This window comes from Neophocaena asiaeorientalis, unplaced genomic scaffold (assembly GCF_003031525.2).
Source record: "Neophocaena asiaeorientalis asiaeorientalis breed wild unplaced genomic scaffold, Neophocaena_asiaeorientalis_V1.1 scaffold364, whole genome shotgun sequence".
NCBI lineage: Eukaryota > Metazoa > Chordata > Mammalia > Artiodactyla > Phocoenidae > Neophocaena > Neophocaena asiaeorientalis.
Window position 1 is genome coordinate 5,029,802 of NW_020172457.1, and position 16,877 is coordinate 5,046,678.

Consider the following 16,877-nt stretch of genomic DNA (forward strand, 5'->3'; position numbering starts at 1 on the left):
TTTAGTTCTTCGGCCTTTTCAAGTTCTAGCAGCTTATGGTAGCTAATGTCCATAGGCAAGTCATTGTTTTTTTAGAGGTACTGGACATAGAGCTTTGCAAAAGTACAGGTCACTGTGGCTGATATTGATTCACATAGATATAGTTGAGACAGGCTTGCTGCAGAAGGGAAAGGCACTATTGAATGGAAAAATTTGTGCTGCCATTTATTCTCAGCCAGAATTGCGGATGAGGACTTTAAGGAACTTAATGGCATAAGTTCCATGTGTACTTACAACAAACTTGGGAGAGTCTAGCCCTTAAATTGTGCTGGAGATTAGCAGGTGGCATTAGGTTAGTTTCACCCAATTTGGGCTAATCTTGATGGAAGGGGCCAACTTCTTTAATTCACATGGGTGTTCAGAGTCACCTTGCATTTATGTCCCAAGTGCCTGATGTGTTGACTATATGAGCCCTGATGGGAATTTCAAGAACTCAAGTTGTGTGTTCAATCACAGAGGAATGGTGGATTTTAATCATAAACATAAAAAGAGAAATGCAAATGTTTGTTATATGGGGGTTTGGGGTAGAGAGAAGCAATGCTATTGTAATTCCAAAGGCTAGGAAGAGTATTAAAAAGTGTTGTGCCTGGATTCTTCTCTTCCTAGGAAGTAGGTCTATTCAGGAAATCAAGTAAGAATTGTATTTGTTTCAAATATATGTTCAGGCCTTGAAGTCAAAATAGAAGCAGTGGGAGGGTGAAAAGTGAAGGAAGACAGGCCAGTTGATCTGGAGGAAGAAAAGGATTTCTTTAGAAGAAAGGTTGTGTTCTTAAAGGGCACAAAAAATTGACAATACAAATGGGAAAATGAAAATGACACAGAGCCAAATGATCTTACCATGGGACTAAAGAAGAGGGTGGTAGTTTAGTCATTACTTAATTAGAGGAGGTAATTAGAGCCCAAAGAGATATAACAGAAGAATGGAAGCAAGCTCTCAGAGAGAAAACAGAAATGCCCACTACCACCAGGGATCTCAGATCCAGGGAAATATTGAGAGGTACCTACCTGAATCTGTAGAGAAAGCAATGGGAAATCATCCCATCAACCCTAAGATGGGTATATTAGAAGGTTAAAGAAAATATAGATGTATTACTTCTAACATTTTTAGCTTAGTCTCAGTGATATTATCATTGTAAATGGGAACATAAATATGCCTTGGAGAATGTAGAGAGTTAGGCCTCTAAGGGAAAGCATAGGGTAGATGAGACACATGAGATAAAGTAATTAATCAAATTAATAGAAATTAGGAAGAAAAATGCATGATCATCTCAATTGGTTCCAAAACAAGTATTTGTTAAAACTCAACACCAATTTGTGATTTAATTTAAAAACACCTTAGCATGCTGTACAGCAGTAATTAACACATTGTAAATCAACTATACTTCAATAAAAGAATAATTAAAAATAAATAAAAAGTAAAAACACCTTAGCAAACCGGTAACAAAAATAATTCTTAAATTGATAAAAAGTGTCTACCAAAAGCCTACAGAAAACATCAAACTTTGAAAGATTGCAGGAATTTCAGTTGACCATGTGGTAAGATAGAAAGTTTCAACAAATTCCAGGTAGGCAGTCACATAAAAATACAATAAAAATCTTACCCAAAAATCCATATATGTGGAAATATAAAAGCAAGCCTCTACATAACTCAGATAAAAGTGGCCATTACAAAAATTTAGAACTGACTGAAAACCAAAAGTACAAAACAGCAAAACTTCTGTGATGCAAGCAAACAGCACTGGGGGAGAAAGTACAGTTTATAGCCTTAAATTTTTTACTTAAAAAAAAATTGGAAGTGAACGAACAAGCTTTCAACTCAGAAGAAAAGGAAAATAAATAACCCCAAAGAAAGTAGAAACAGACATTACCATGGGCAATGCATTCTCAGTAGAAAAGATATTGCCCCCAAGGGAGCAAAAATCGGTTCTTGAGGGCTGAAAAAAATGTTAGCTATTACAATGGTTGTGGCTCTTCAAAAGACCATACTACATAAACAGATAGTACTATATGTGTGGTTTAAGGTTGCGGGTTGCAGAGGGAAGAAAGTAGTGATTAAGGGAAAAAAGGTCTAAAAAGTTTCCTAGAGGGGTAATAATGAAAAAAGTTTGAAAAAACACTGCCATGGATAAAGGCAGAAGTTAGTGAAACAGAAAAAGAAAGTGAGTAGAGTGGTCTGAAACACTTTTTAAGAGCCTACTAAAAATAGATTTCTTTGGCAAATATTAAGAAAAAGGAGAGAAGGCACAAAAATTTATCAGGTATAAAAAAGGACATAAAATCATAATGCATGAGCAGATTTTCCTAATTATAAGAGAATATTACAAACAACTTTATATCAATAGAGTTGAAAAATATATGGCTAATTTTACAGGAAAATATAAAATTTCAAAATAGTCTAAGAAGATATAGAAAAACTGAAACTGAAACAGTAGTAAAAGATCTATCCCCAAAAAAGGCACTAGGTCTAGGTGGTTATATAGGCAAGTTCTCTAAACCTTCAAGAAACAGGTAACTTCCATATTTTATAAATTGCTTTAAATCATGGAAAGAGAAAGTTATCCAATTTACTTCATGTTATATAGTTAAGCTAACCTTAATACCAAAACAAGATATATAAAAGATAAGAAAATAATACACCACTTTTTATTTATAAAGATGGATGCAAAAATCCCAAGTACAATAAAATACTAAAAATTGTATTTCAGCAGCAAATGAAAATAATAATGCAACATGATAATGTTAAATTTATCTCAGAAATGCAAGATTAATTCAATAATGGAGCTCTGTTGATATAATTCACTACATTAATTGAAGAAAGGAGAAAATCTGACTTTCCTATATGCCAGCAATCATCAATCAAAGTGTAATAAACTAAGTGATTCCATCCATATACAGTAGCAATGAATAACATAAAGAACCTTTATAGACAAGACTATAGAATTTTGCTGAATGATGTAAAAGAAAATATGACTAAATGGGGATAAATAATGTTCCTGTAGATGGTAAAACTCAATACTATAAAGATGTCCATCCTTGGGACTTCCCTGGTGGTGCAGTGGTTAAGAATCCACCTGCCGATGCAGGGGACACGGGTTTGATGCCTGGTCCAGGAAGATGCCACATGCCATTGAGCAACTAAGCCCGTGTGCCACAACTACTGAGCCTGCGCTCTAGAGCCTGCAAGCCACAGCTACTGAGCCCACGTGCCACAATTACTGAAGCCCGTGCTCTGTAGCAAGGCAAGCCACTGCAATGAGAAGCCCACGCACCGCAATGTAGAGTAGCCCCCGCTCACTGCAACTAGAGAAAGCCCACATGCAGCAATGAAGACCCAACACAGCCCCCCAAAAATTAATGAATGAATTAATTTTTAAAAAGATGTCCATCCTTTTATCAAATTTATGTATTTAATGAAATTCCAATCAAAACAGCAAAAAGAGTTTTCATGAAACTTTTTCAAGGAAATATTACAGAAGATCATGGGAGGTGGGGGGGAGAGGGAGGGAGGGAGAGTTGATCTGCCAGATGTCAAAATACTACAAAGCTATGGTCGTTAAAACAGTGTGGTAATGTGCAGGAATAGACAAATAAGTGGATTGAATAAAGAACCCAGAAATAGACTTGTGACTATAGAAGCTGACATATAAGAGATAAGGCACTTCACATCAGTGTGGAAAAGATAAACTAGTCAGTAAATTTTATTGAGACAATTGGCTCTTCAGTTAAATAAATCAACAAAATAAAACACAGGATTACATTCTATCCCAAATCTTTCAGAAAAATAAATCCCAGATGGTAAAGACCTAAACATTTTTAAGCTATAAAAGCTTATTAAAAAGCTGGAAGATATAATCATTGGATAAAGACCTTCTTGTTTAGGATACAACAATTTTAAAAACAAAAATTTAAAAAAGGAAAAGACAGACTTGACTGCATCCAAATTCTAAAATGTTTTACATCTGAAAACCTAATCAAAGTTAAATATCAAGCTACACTCTGAAAAAAAATTAACAGGCACAGGATTAATATCCAGAATATATAAAGAATCAACAATTTAAGATATAAGGACAAAAAAAAAAAAAAGTGGTCAAAGGATAGTAACAGGCAGCTTAAAGAAAGAACCAGGGTTGCGAGGCAGTCAGCGGATCTTTAGCCTTGTATATACAAATGCTTTTTCTCTTTTAAAGTGAGCATATCTCCATGTATTGCTTGCCTACATTAAAAAAAATTGAAAGATATTTTAAAGGAGGGGAAAAATACTATTGATTAAAAAACAAAAGCAGATGGTAAGGTAGGAAAGGATATACCAAGCGAATGTTAATTAAAGCAAGCAGGTATGACAAGATTAATATCAGAGTCAAAATAAAATTCAAAGTATAATACATTAGTGGGACAAATATAGATTATTTTATATTGAGAAAAGGTATAGTACCCTAAGAATCTAAAGTAATTAAAACCCTTTTTGCCCATATATTCGAGATGTCAGCTCAGGAGCTCTAATGCCTATTCCAGGATTTGGACAGGGGTTTCTTCTCCTATCCCTCTCTAGAAATTCAGAGACCCGTCCCCATTTTCTAAGCTCATTGCAGGGGTGGGAGGGTGGAGGTGTGGTGCCAACAAAGGTTAAATCACATAGGAACTGAGCCCAATCTAAATTCCCTCAGGAAGGTCTCTCCACCTCCCCAGGTCTTCCTTCCTTTCTCCTCTTCCAGAATACTCTTTGTTCCTCTCATTTTTTTTTTTTTACAAAAAGCTCTTGATGATTCAGAGCTTGACCCAGAATGCTAGTTCCCCTTTCAAAATATTTAGTTTAGTAAAGGGGAAGAAAAGAAAACCAGTCAAAAACGTGCAAACATTTACAGAGTGGTAGCATCCTGTATTATCTATAGCTAATTGTATCTTACTAGCAAGCTCCCACTCCTGTTAATGACAGAGGAGAAATTTTAGTTTGTCAAACTCCTCTCAGGGCTACCTCCTTCCAAGGGTCTCTCTGATCCTTCCCACCATGGTTTCTGAATGCCAGGAACCCATGGCAGAAGGGAAAACAGTCTCAGTGCTGTGTGCAGTGCTGTTCTCTGGGTCCTCACTCATTTTCCATGCGGTGTGGCTATTCTAGGGATCTCTGGGCATATAGTGCTTATGCCCAATGAGTTAACAACAGGTCCTGTCTGGTTCTTTGGCTGCCTTTCTCATTTCCCTGCTGGAGCCAATGGTCCTGCTATAACCTCTAGTTCTGAGGTCTCTGTTGAATGCAACTTTCTCATCCCAAATGCAGACCTCTTCTGGACCTTGGGTTCTCTCAGCATTTTGGCACCCTCTTGCCAAGACATAAAATATATTCTGGTCCCTCTCCATATCTCACCAAGGCCATAAGACACTGGGTTACAGACACAGGTCCATCTGCCTAGATATCTCTCAGCCATTTCAGAATTACTTCTTGATGGCACCATGTTGCCCTAGCACTACGCTGAACTTGCAGTGGAAGTGGAGGGTGAGCCCAGAAGTTCCAAATTCGACTTCAACTGATTTGGGTTCCTGATGTCATGTCCATCTTCCCCTTTCTGGGCCAAGACCCAAGGAATGAGGGGACTGATGGGTTCCTTCTCAGGGATACAAGCACCAGCAAGTCTTGTCTCAACCCCACTGACCTTCCCCTTATCCTAGGCTCTTCCAGCTGGAAGAACACTTCACTTCCTCTCTCAGTAGGTGACAACTTCCCACTGTCGTACTCTAAGTTTGCTTCGCCTATGATTATCGTGAAACTTTTTGTCCAGGCTTCGTGCTTTGCTCTTAGTGTTTAAGAGTATTTGAAACTTGGAGCTTCTTTTACTTTCCCAACAAAGCTTTCAAGATGACTATTTAGTTATAGGCTTCAAAGGCTGAAATAGAGTCATCGTTTACCTTTGCATTCCTGCTGTAACTATCATGATGTTTTTTGAGGCAAATGGATGCCTTTGGTTAAAGAGGTAATGGTCGCATGGAAGAAAATAAGAAAAAAAATCACATTAATATTTTTCAAAGCATATCTCCCTCTCACCAATTTTTAGTCTGGTTAAAGATTAAGTTATTAGTTCTTGGGAATTCCCTGGCAGTCCAGTGGTTAGGACTCCGTGCTTTCACTTCTGAGGGTCTGGGTTCAATCCCTGGTTGGGGAACTAAGATCCCAGAAGCTATGTGATACAGCCAAAAAAAGAAAAAACAAAAAGATTAAGTTATTAGTTCTGAAGGTGTAACTAAGAGCAACCACTCCCATCCCCGACTAATGGGGTCCTTACAAAAGAACAAACTTATTAAATATAAGTAAAACAAAAGGAAGCTAAAGTCTATCTTCTGCAGACCCCTGGAATCAGGAAAAGTCCAAGGAAAAGGAAGGATTATAGTTATTACTGCTCCAAGCAGGATGTGTTTATGGCACAAATAGATGGCAGAGAGGGTATCAGCAGCATCCTGTCACCCAAAGAGTTTTGAGTCCACTTGTGCAGTCAAGGGTGGGACAGCAACTTGGTCAGTGGGTTCCAGCAGGGGTCAGCAATGGATTGGACTGGAATGCATCTAGCAGCCCCAGAGGCAGTGCTAGAGGCTTTCCTTCTGGGGCTGTGTGTATTCATGGCTTTTACCTAAAAGAACGAGGCTTTCATGGACCAGGACATACATTTCAACAAATATTTATTGAGCACTTAGAATGTGTCAGGCACTGTTATAGGCACTTAGGATACAAAGTGAATAAAACAAAGATCCCTGCCCTTATGATCTCATATTTTAGCAGGGATGTAGAAAATAAACAATAAGTATATAGTATGTTAAGTAATAAAAGATATGGCGTTAACAAAAAGTAGAGCAGGCTAGGTAGGATCAGGAGTGCTGGGTGGGAGTAGGGGTTAGACTGAGGTAATAAACAGGGTGATCTGGATAGGCTTCATTGTACAAATAGGATATGAACAAAGACTTGAAGGAGGTGAGAAAGTTAGTCGGGAGCTATCTGAGGGGAAATTGTCCAGACAGAGGGAACAGCTAAAGAAACAACCCTAGAGGATGAGATCAAGAAACAGAAAGGAGAACAGGATGGCTGGAGCAGAATTATGATCAGAAGGAAGAGGGGATGCCAGATCATGTGGGTATTATAGCCTACAACTTTGGCTTTTTCTCTGGGTAAAATGGAGAGTCATTGAGGACTTTGAGCAGAAGCATGATATGATCTGCCTTATGCTTAAAAGGATCATTCTGACTGTTATGTTAAAGGGGCTCAAACAAGGTGCTATGTTAGGAAGCAGTTTCGTTAATCTAGATGATGGTGGCTTGGACCAGAGTGATGGTAGAGGAGGTGGTGAGAAGTGGTCAGATTCTAATACATTTTACAGGAAAAGCCAATAGACTTTCCTAAAAGGTTGGCTACGGGGAGTGAGAGTATGAGAAGAGCCAGAGTGATTCAAATTGCTTTGGCCTGAGCAGCTAGGAGGATGGAGTTACCATAAACTGAGTTGAGGAAGTCTAGATATGTGGACAGGTTTGTAGGGGAAGAACAAGTGTTTAGTTTTGGACATGTTGAGTTTGAGATGTATGTTAGACAACCCAGTGGAAATTTTGAAATAAGTCTGGAGTTTGGGAGAAAGGTCTTGGACTAGAGATTAAAAAGATGGGGGTTAACTGCATATTTAAAGCTCATAGTCTGAATCAGATCAACAAGAGAATGAGTGTAGAGGGAGAAGAGAAGAAAGGCTAAGGCTGATCCCTGGGACAGTCTTAAAGTGAAGAACTGAGGGAATTGAGGAGGAACCAGAAAAGGAGCTGAGAAGGCGTGACCAGTGAGGTAGGAAGAAAGTCAACAGCGTGATGTCCTAGAAGCCTAATAAAGAAAGTATCCAAAAAGGGAGTGGTCCACTTTTGTCAGACGATCATGCTAAGTCAACTAGGATGAAGGCTGGGGAGCTGGCCATTGGCTCCCGCCACTCGGCGGTCATTGGTGACCTTGATAAGAGCAGTCGTGGTAGAGTGGTAGGGGTCAATGCCAGATTGCAGTGGATTTAGGAAAGAACAGGAGGAAAGAACCTGGAGACCATGAGTACAGGGAACTATTTGAGACATTTTTCTGTAAGTGGGAGCAAAGAAGTGGAGTGGAAATTGGTAGGGGAAAATGGGGTCAAGAGAACTGATTGCTTTTTTTTTAGATGGAAAAACAAACAAACATACAACCCAGCCTGTTTATATGCTAATGGAAATGATCCAAGAGGGAGTAAAACGTGGCTAATGCAAGACAGAGATGAGGGAGAACTTCAGGAGTGATATCCTTGAGGAGGCGAAGGCAATGGGATCTAGTGCACAAGCGCAGGGATTGATTTTCGCTAGGAACATGAATATGTAATCTGTGAAGCGGTTGGATGTTCAGATCTCTTCCCTAGGAAGGCCTGCTCCACGTTACAGTGACCGTTTAATTACTTAATTACCAGCACAAAATCTGTGATGGGACATTTGCTTCCCCGATGAATTTTCAGCTTGGACAGTAAAAAGGAAAGTGTCCACCTAGAGTTTTGAGGTGTTAAATTCTTAGTTTCAAATCATACATACCTTTTTCCTTAGATTGCTAATATCACATAATTTCTCATCTCAGAAAACTGTTTTTAAGGCTGAGTGGGACATTTTGATCTCCTTTATAACTGGAATGACTGAGACAGATGGGGTCTTCTAGTCCTTTTTGGTGACATGTGGGCCATTAGCTATATTAACATCTTTGCAACAGGCAATCTTGCCTTACTACCCTGAACACGTACTCCGTCGTGCTCAGAGGACCACTATGATTGTGCTCAGAGTCTGGACTATGCTGATGTAGCTCCTAGGAACTATGGTATAGAGGTTGTTCTTGTACAATATGTACATCCAGAGGTTCAGAGACTGTTGGTTTTTTTTTTTTAAAAGACTCCACATTCTGCTAGAGCTCTTGGAGGCCCATCATCTAACAAGGAAGCCTCAAGGGAAAGTAACAGAGTCACTCCAGTCAGAGTAATGGAAACCTCAAGGCCAGAATGACAGTCCTCTCCTGTGTACTGACTTGGGTCCCTCCTGCTTCTTTGGCTTCCCACTTCAGGGAGCTGCAAGGTAGAAGACTGATGGGTGACTGACTGTGTATATAAACTGGAATAAGATGCAGGTCGCTAGACAAGTTGACAAGGCACTGAATCTCCTTCTTGGAAAAAGACACCTTCAGGGGGAAATCTATTTGACAACAGACATTTGTTTTGTTTTGTTTCGTTTTTGCGGTACGCGGGCCTCTCACTGTTGTGGCCTCTCCCGTTGCGGAGCACAGGCTCCGGACGCTCAGGCTCAGCGGCCATGGCTCACGGGCCCAGCCGCTCCGCGGCATGTGGGATCTTCCCGGACCGGGGCACGAACCCGTGTCCCCTGCATCGGCAGGCGGACTCTCAACCACTGCACCACCAGGGAAGCCCGACGACAGACATTTAATGCTCAGAAGTCAGGTACTGACATTCTGGAGCTTGAATATGTACAAATACCTCTGAATGGGCTGTCGATAAGGACATCATTGATACAGTCCTGCAAGAAAATTTTTAGGGAGACGGGAACACCAAGGAAAAGGTCTTGCCACACCACAGAGTAGTACAAGTCAGGAGAATTAATGCAACCATAGTTAAGTATGCTGAGGGTTTGTCACTGAGCATCACAAGTGAAAGGAGGGCTGCTGGTTGGAGTGGACAGAGATCTAGAGGAAAGCATGGGCCATATCAGTGGCAGCAAACAATTGTGGTAGATGTTATATCTGAGCCAAGCTAAAGACCCACACAACAATCTCTATGAGTCATCTGTGGCCAATCTTTTTAAGAGGCCATATGAGAGAATCAAAGAGATGAGTGGTAGGAAAATAACCTCTACTGAAGGCTATCAGGCATAGTTGATGAATTTTCCTTTAAAGCCACAAGGCACCAGATATTGCCATGTCATTTGGGGTCCCAGCAACAAACATCTGGCACATTCAGTTGGGTCAATAGAGGGAAATTTAATAAAGGCACTGTCTTCAAAGGTGTGAATAGAAGTGAAGCAAGTATCCTGCAACTAGTAACTTGAGGTACCACTCCTAGACTTGAAGGAGCAAGGGCAGGGGCTTAGCAGCAAGTTACCACACCTGAAGAAAGAGAGAGAGAGAGCTGTGTAGAGAGGGTTACCTGGCAGGTGCAATGTTCTTCAGTTAAGGGGTGAAGCCAGCTTGTACAAGCCTGCCAGGAGGGAACCAAGAAAAAATTACCCAGCTCTCACTCTTCTCCTTCCCATGGATCTATTCTTACTTGCTCACCGTTGGCCAAACCCAGCTGGAAGCCAGACAAGACAGTATTTTGACTGGCTCAGATTTCTGAGGATAAAGAAGAGCAGAGAGAGGTAGAGAGCGGATAGGGAGGGATATCAAAAGATATTCAGCAAAATATCAATAACTTTAAAGGGCTAGAGGAATGCCAGTAGTCCTTTTTTCTTTTTAACTTGTTTAGATAACAGAACAAAATATCTATTCACTCAAAACAGGAGATCTAGACTACACGTTATGGAACTCTGTTACATTCCTCAAGAAGAGCAGTAACTACCATGTGGTTAGCATAGCCAATAAGATCAACTTTGAAAAACATTACCTTTTACCAATGTATGATTTTAATGCTCTTTTACCCTTATTACAGAGCAAGAGCAATACATTTCCATTGTAGAACATTTAGAAACAGATAAACTGAAAAGAGAAAACAAAATTTCCTGTAATCCCACATTTTAGCAGGACTAATATTATGGGATATGTTTCTTAAGTTTCTTAATCAGACCTTACATATGTATTTGTATACTTTTTAACTTTTTATTCTGACATAATTCTAGACAGAGAAGGTTTGTGTAGCAGTACGCAAAGTTGCCATATACCCTTCACAATGATCGTCCAGATGTTAACCTTTTACCACATTTGCTTTATTCGTCTCTCTCTCTCTGTGTATGTGCACGTGTGCACATATATACATACACAACTATAATTTATACACACATAAACATATTTTTTCCTGAATCATTTGATAGTAATCAAATTTAAAATCTAACAGAAGCAAGTTATGCCAATAACCGCTAAACCATCAATATCCCCAAGTGTACTGGGAAATCCTCAAAATTAAGAGAATAATAATGATACAAGAATGCTTATCAAGGAATTGATCAGATCAGATCAGAACAGAGTTAGCCAGTAATTGAACACCCTCAGACATTTGTAAATACCCTGCCATCATATTGCAATCCTGAGACAGGCTGTGAAGGGTCCTGTGTGACATTTACCCAGCCATGTTCCTATTTATGGGGATGAGACTCTTTAAACTGGGTTAACCCAAGAGAAATACTAGAGGGCTCAGAGAGGGACCTCAGGAATTCACCTTTGAGCCAGATCATGGACAGCCAGGTAACTGATACTCCATTCCAAAGATTTTGTTGCTGGCATCCCATCTCATTTAGAGTGTATCATTGTGGAGAAGTCAGTTCCGGGTATCCAACTGTAAATGCTTGCTATAGAAGATAGAGAAATTAGTCATTTCTGCCAGGACATAAGCTACCTCCCCGACTGTGGAACCACTGGGGAAAGAAGAGGAATTACTTTCTGTTTCCTGTCAGGTCCTGATTTAAGGAGAATATGTTGGGACTTTGTTAAATAATTTTTTTCCAGCACAGCACATCACCTTGAGAATTGGCATAAAACAGAGCCAGATGCTAAAATGCCTTCCTGGATAGTTTTCTAGAGTTGGGCCTGTTCCCCTGAGGTGTACAGTTGAAGATATCAGATGGTCCAGCCTTCTAAAAGCCAAACAGCAAGAGGCTTAGCCACACGGTCAAAGCACAGAACAGCAGAACAGCATTGAGTTGGATGTCAGTTGACAGGAGCCAAGAGAGTCCAACTCAGGCTTATCAAGGAGCAGCACTTGCCTATCTGATCCCAGACTTGGCCCTATTTTAGAAGAAAAATTGCATTATTTTCCTTATAAACTGACACAGGTTTCAGTTAATTTAGGAGACTGTCTCTTGACCAAAAAGAAAAAGACTATTTTAACATAGTAATTCCTTGCGGAGTGATTTTCCTGAGGATACCTACCAGTGTCCTATGAAGGAGGTTGGCAATTGGTAGTACAGGTGAATGTCTTCTTAAGCCAAAGGACCGGCAAGGGACCTGCCCTGTTCTTTGAGATCAGGAGGGAAAAATGGAGGAAAGATGGTATAGGAGGGCTAACAAGGAAAAGAGAAATCCAAGGCCACTCCCTCACCAAGTTCTCAGTTCCTGGAAGGAACTGCACGTGAATCCCTCAAATGCCTGTGGGCCCAAGAGTTAGCTGCAGAGGGTGGATGAGATTGGGGGCTACAGTCTTCAGTGGGATTAAGATGCACACATATATTAAAAAAATGCACACATATAAAAAGAATGTGATGGGAGGACCCCAGTTGGAAGGTAGCCAAGGGGAGAGATTGAGAACAAATCTTCTCTCAGTGGAGCCTGTTGAAACTACAACCTTGTCCACACTATGCCCATAGACAGTGAGCCAAAGAGAGACATAAACAATCTCTTTGTGGACAACCCAAAAGGTTCTACCCTTGCTGTCCTTCCTCCCCACTCCATAGTCAGAGGGACATGCGCCAGGCAGAGAGGGGTGAGAGCCAGACTGCTCTGAATAAGGGGTTTAGGGGAGACCTTAAAATCACATAGAAGATTTAAGTTGTGAAATGAACAGCAAGGAGTCATAAGAACTGGAAATGACTGTTCTAATAGATGAATCGCCAGGAATTGATAGGAAAGGAAGTTTCAGAAGAGTAGATTATGGCAGCCGCTAGGGGGAAAATTAATTTTATACCCAACAGTTGAGATTCTTCTCCAAGACATTAAATTTAACATCCAGACACTTATACCCTCCCTCTCCTAAGACGCCTAGATTCCACCATACTCCTCCTGCATTTCTGCCCTCTTATTATAGCAGCAACATTATCAAGGATCAAATGTACACTAACCAACATCATAACCTCTCTTTTAATCTGTTTTCCCAGTGGCATGAGGAGCCCCAAATGGTCAAGAGGTAGCCTCAGCTTCTAATTCAATGGGACCATTGTGGGACTTTTAGTATTAGGAGCTTTAAACAAGCAAAGCCCAAAGCAGTGGAGAAGGGAAATAAGAACTTTGTAAGTGATGTGAGAATCCCACTCCTCCAACATTTAGCCTGATCCATGTATTCTGGCTTTGGGAGAAACAGCCCCATATATAGTCCTGGTTCAGAACATATGCCCTGACAAGCATCCCTATCTTATAAGTGCTCTCAATCATATAAGGTCTCCCTGCTGACACCAAAAATGAATCTTCAAAAACCTTTCTACCCAGTGACTTCTGATGATGGTAAAACCAGGAGATCCCATGGTCATAATCAACCTTTTGCTCTATTACTTTTATGAAGTGTGAATTTCTTGGTCCAAAATAAAGTTATACGAAATATTGTGTTAGTGAATCAACGCTAAGTCCAAAAATGATGCTAATGGGAGAGAAAGGGCAGGCATGGAAAACAAATTCATATCCAGAATAAGTGTTTATTTCAGTATGGGGAAAGAGAAGTCCCTTCCATGACTGAAGAGATTCAGTGTAACTCATTTACCACCACTCACCTGAGTGTGAAGGTTCAGAGGTCATTACTGCTCACAGGTTGATAACCTGAAAAGAAAGAAAAAAATCATGTTATTGAGCTTATGTATAAACTTGAAATCTGCCACTATTTCACTTTGTTTATGAGCCCATTAAACAAGCTCTCAGTGCTGGGAAGGAAACCAACTGATATCTACAGGAGAGGTCATTTTATCTACCTGATGATTCAGCCATCTCTGCAGTAGGAGCCTTTTGTTGAGCAGCCGCAGGGGACATGGACATTCTTACACTCTGGGTTCATTCTGAACTGTTCATTCATTCATTCTCTATCACTCAGGGTCCCAGCAGAAACAAATGGTACATGCAAATTAAGGTATTTCAAAGAGGTAACAAGGGTTATTTACAAAGGCATAGGCAGCATGTAGCACAAAGGACAGTAGAGTACCCTAGCACTGTTTCCACACCTAGACCCAAAAGCAGAGGGGAAAAAAAACCCCAGAAAGATAAACTCATATAGAGAGGGCTACCTGGAGGAAAGCTGTGACATTCATTTGCGATAACCCAATGGGGAGAGAGTCAAGGGACTATATCATTTGACTTAAATGTCCTTCTTCCCTCACATCTCTTCCTAGGATTCCTATTTACCAAACCCAACCAGCAGCCAGAGGACAAAGGATGCAGACCAAACAGGTCAGCCTCCCAGGGCAGAGAATAAGAAATGGGCAGAGAGGTGGAAAAGAGTAGAGAGTGGATCTAGAAAGTCACACAGGAGATATCCAGCACACATTAATTCAAAAATTATTATGTGCCAAACACTACTCCAGATGTTGGGAACAGAACAGCCAAAAAACAGACAAAAACTCTTAACCTCATGGAGCTCATAAAATATATAGTATATAAAATATGCACAAGTATCAATAATAATGAGAAAATAAAGCAGGAATGGGATATAGGAAATATTGGCTGGGGAGGATTATCACAATCTTAAATAAGATGACAGATAGGGTTTCGGTTGAAACCTGAAGGAGGTCAGGAATTCATATCTGTAGATATCTTGAAAAGCAGACTATACATAGGGAATAGCAGGTGGAAAGGCTCTTGTGAGTACACGTGGCATATCTGAGAAACAAAGAGAAGGCTAGTAGGTGAGTTGGATTGAGCAAGAGGGATATAGTATTAAGAGATAATAGCAGAGAGGTGAAGGAGTAGTGGAGGCAGGGTGGAGACCATACCATGTATGTAAGGCTTTGTAGGACATTGACAGAATCTTGGCTTTACTCTGAGTGAGATGGGAAACCATTGAAGGGTTTTAAACAGAGGAGCAGCATGGTCTGACATGTGCTTACATCATTATGCTGGCTGCTATGTTGAGATAGACTGATGTGGAGAGGGGAATCCAGGTTAAATAAAGGAGGCCAGTTTGGATAGGAGGATATTACAACAATTCAGTCACGAGACAATGATGGCTTAGGCCAAGATGGTAGCAGGGACAGTGGATGGTAAAGGTGACAGGATTTGCTGAAGTACTGGATATGGATGTGAGAGAGAGCGAGGAAGTTGACTCCAAGGTTTTGTGGTTACTGGAAAAAAAGTAATTGCTATTTACTGAGATAGAGATTGCAAGAAGTTTGAGTTTGGTGTATTTTTCCCTGGGTGGATTTTAGGAGCTCAGTTTTGGACGTGTTGTTTGACATCCCAGTGGAAATGTGAAGATGGATATATGAGTATGGATTTTAGGAGAGAAGGGGAGATTTAAACACGCATGGATATTTGTGTGCCGTGTGTGTGGTGCCCTGGAAACCAAGGAGAGGTAATCAGCTATGACAAATGCTGCTGATAGTTTAAATAAGATTTGAACCTAAAATTACCATTGGAAGAAGCAATGCAGGTGACATTCATAAGAGCAGTTTTAGTAAAGTATGGGGATGTAAGGTGGTTTGAAGTGGGATCAAGAAAAATGGGAAGACAGGGAGCTATACTCAATATCCTATGATAGGGCTTCCCTGGTGGCACAGTGGTTAAGAATCCGCCTGCCAGTGCAGAGGACATGGGTTCGAGCCCTGGTCTGGGAAGATCCCACATGCTGCGGAGCAACTAAACCCGTGCGCCACAACTACTGAGCCTGTGCTCTAGAGCCCACGTGGCACAACTACTGAAGCCCGCACACCTAGAGCCCTTGCTCCACAGCAAGAGAAGCCACCTCAATGAGAAGCCTGTGTACCACAATGAAGAGTAGCCCCCGCTCACCGCAACTAGAGAAAGCCCACGCACAGCAACGAAGACCTAACGCAGCCAAAAATAAAAATAAAATAAATTTATATTTTAAAAATCCTGTGATAAACCATAATGGAAAAGAATATAAAAAAAGAATGTCTACATGTGTATAACGGAGTCACTTTGCTGTACAGCAGAGATTGGCACAGCGTTGTAAATCAACTATACTTCAACAAAAAAAGTAAAAAAAAAAAAAAAAGAGAAAAATGGGAGGAGAAATATTGGAGATAGTAAATATAGACAAACTTTTCAAGGAATTTTGCTGAAAGGGAAGGAGAGGAAAGTGGGGTCAATATAAAGTCTTCTGTCTCAGTAAAGACAGAAGAAATTAAAAGTCTCTTTTTCAAACCTCATTGTCACCAATTCTCCAATCTTGGTCAATTAAAATTTGTCTCAGGGACTTCCCTGGTGGTCCAGTGGTTAAGACTCCACACTCCCAGTGCAGGGGCATGAGTTTGATCCCTTATCAGGGAACTAAGATCCCGCATGCTGCACGGTGCGGCCAAAAAAAAAAAAAATCTCAGAAATTAAGGTATGAGTCTATATAAGAAAAGCTACCAACAAAATTGACAACATCAACCTTATACCACTAGTCACCAAAAACATTTGATTTTTGATAAACACCTATTTATGATGAAAAAACCCTTAAGAAAACTAGGAATAGAAATAGAAGGAAATACTTCACCTTGATAAAGTTCATATGTCAAAAACCAACAGCAAACATAATTAATGGAGAAACTTTAGACCCGGAGCAAGATTAAGATGCCCCCATCTCTGCTATTATTTATGCTCAAGGTCCTGGCCAACTTTATAAGGAAAGAAAAAGATGTAAGTAGCTGAAAAACTGTCATTATCTGCAGATGATAGAATCATTGATCTAGAAGAATCAACAGAATCAAAAACTGTTAGAACTAATTTCTCTAAATAATAACCA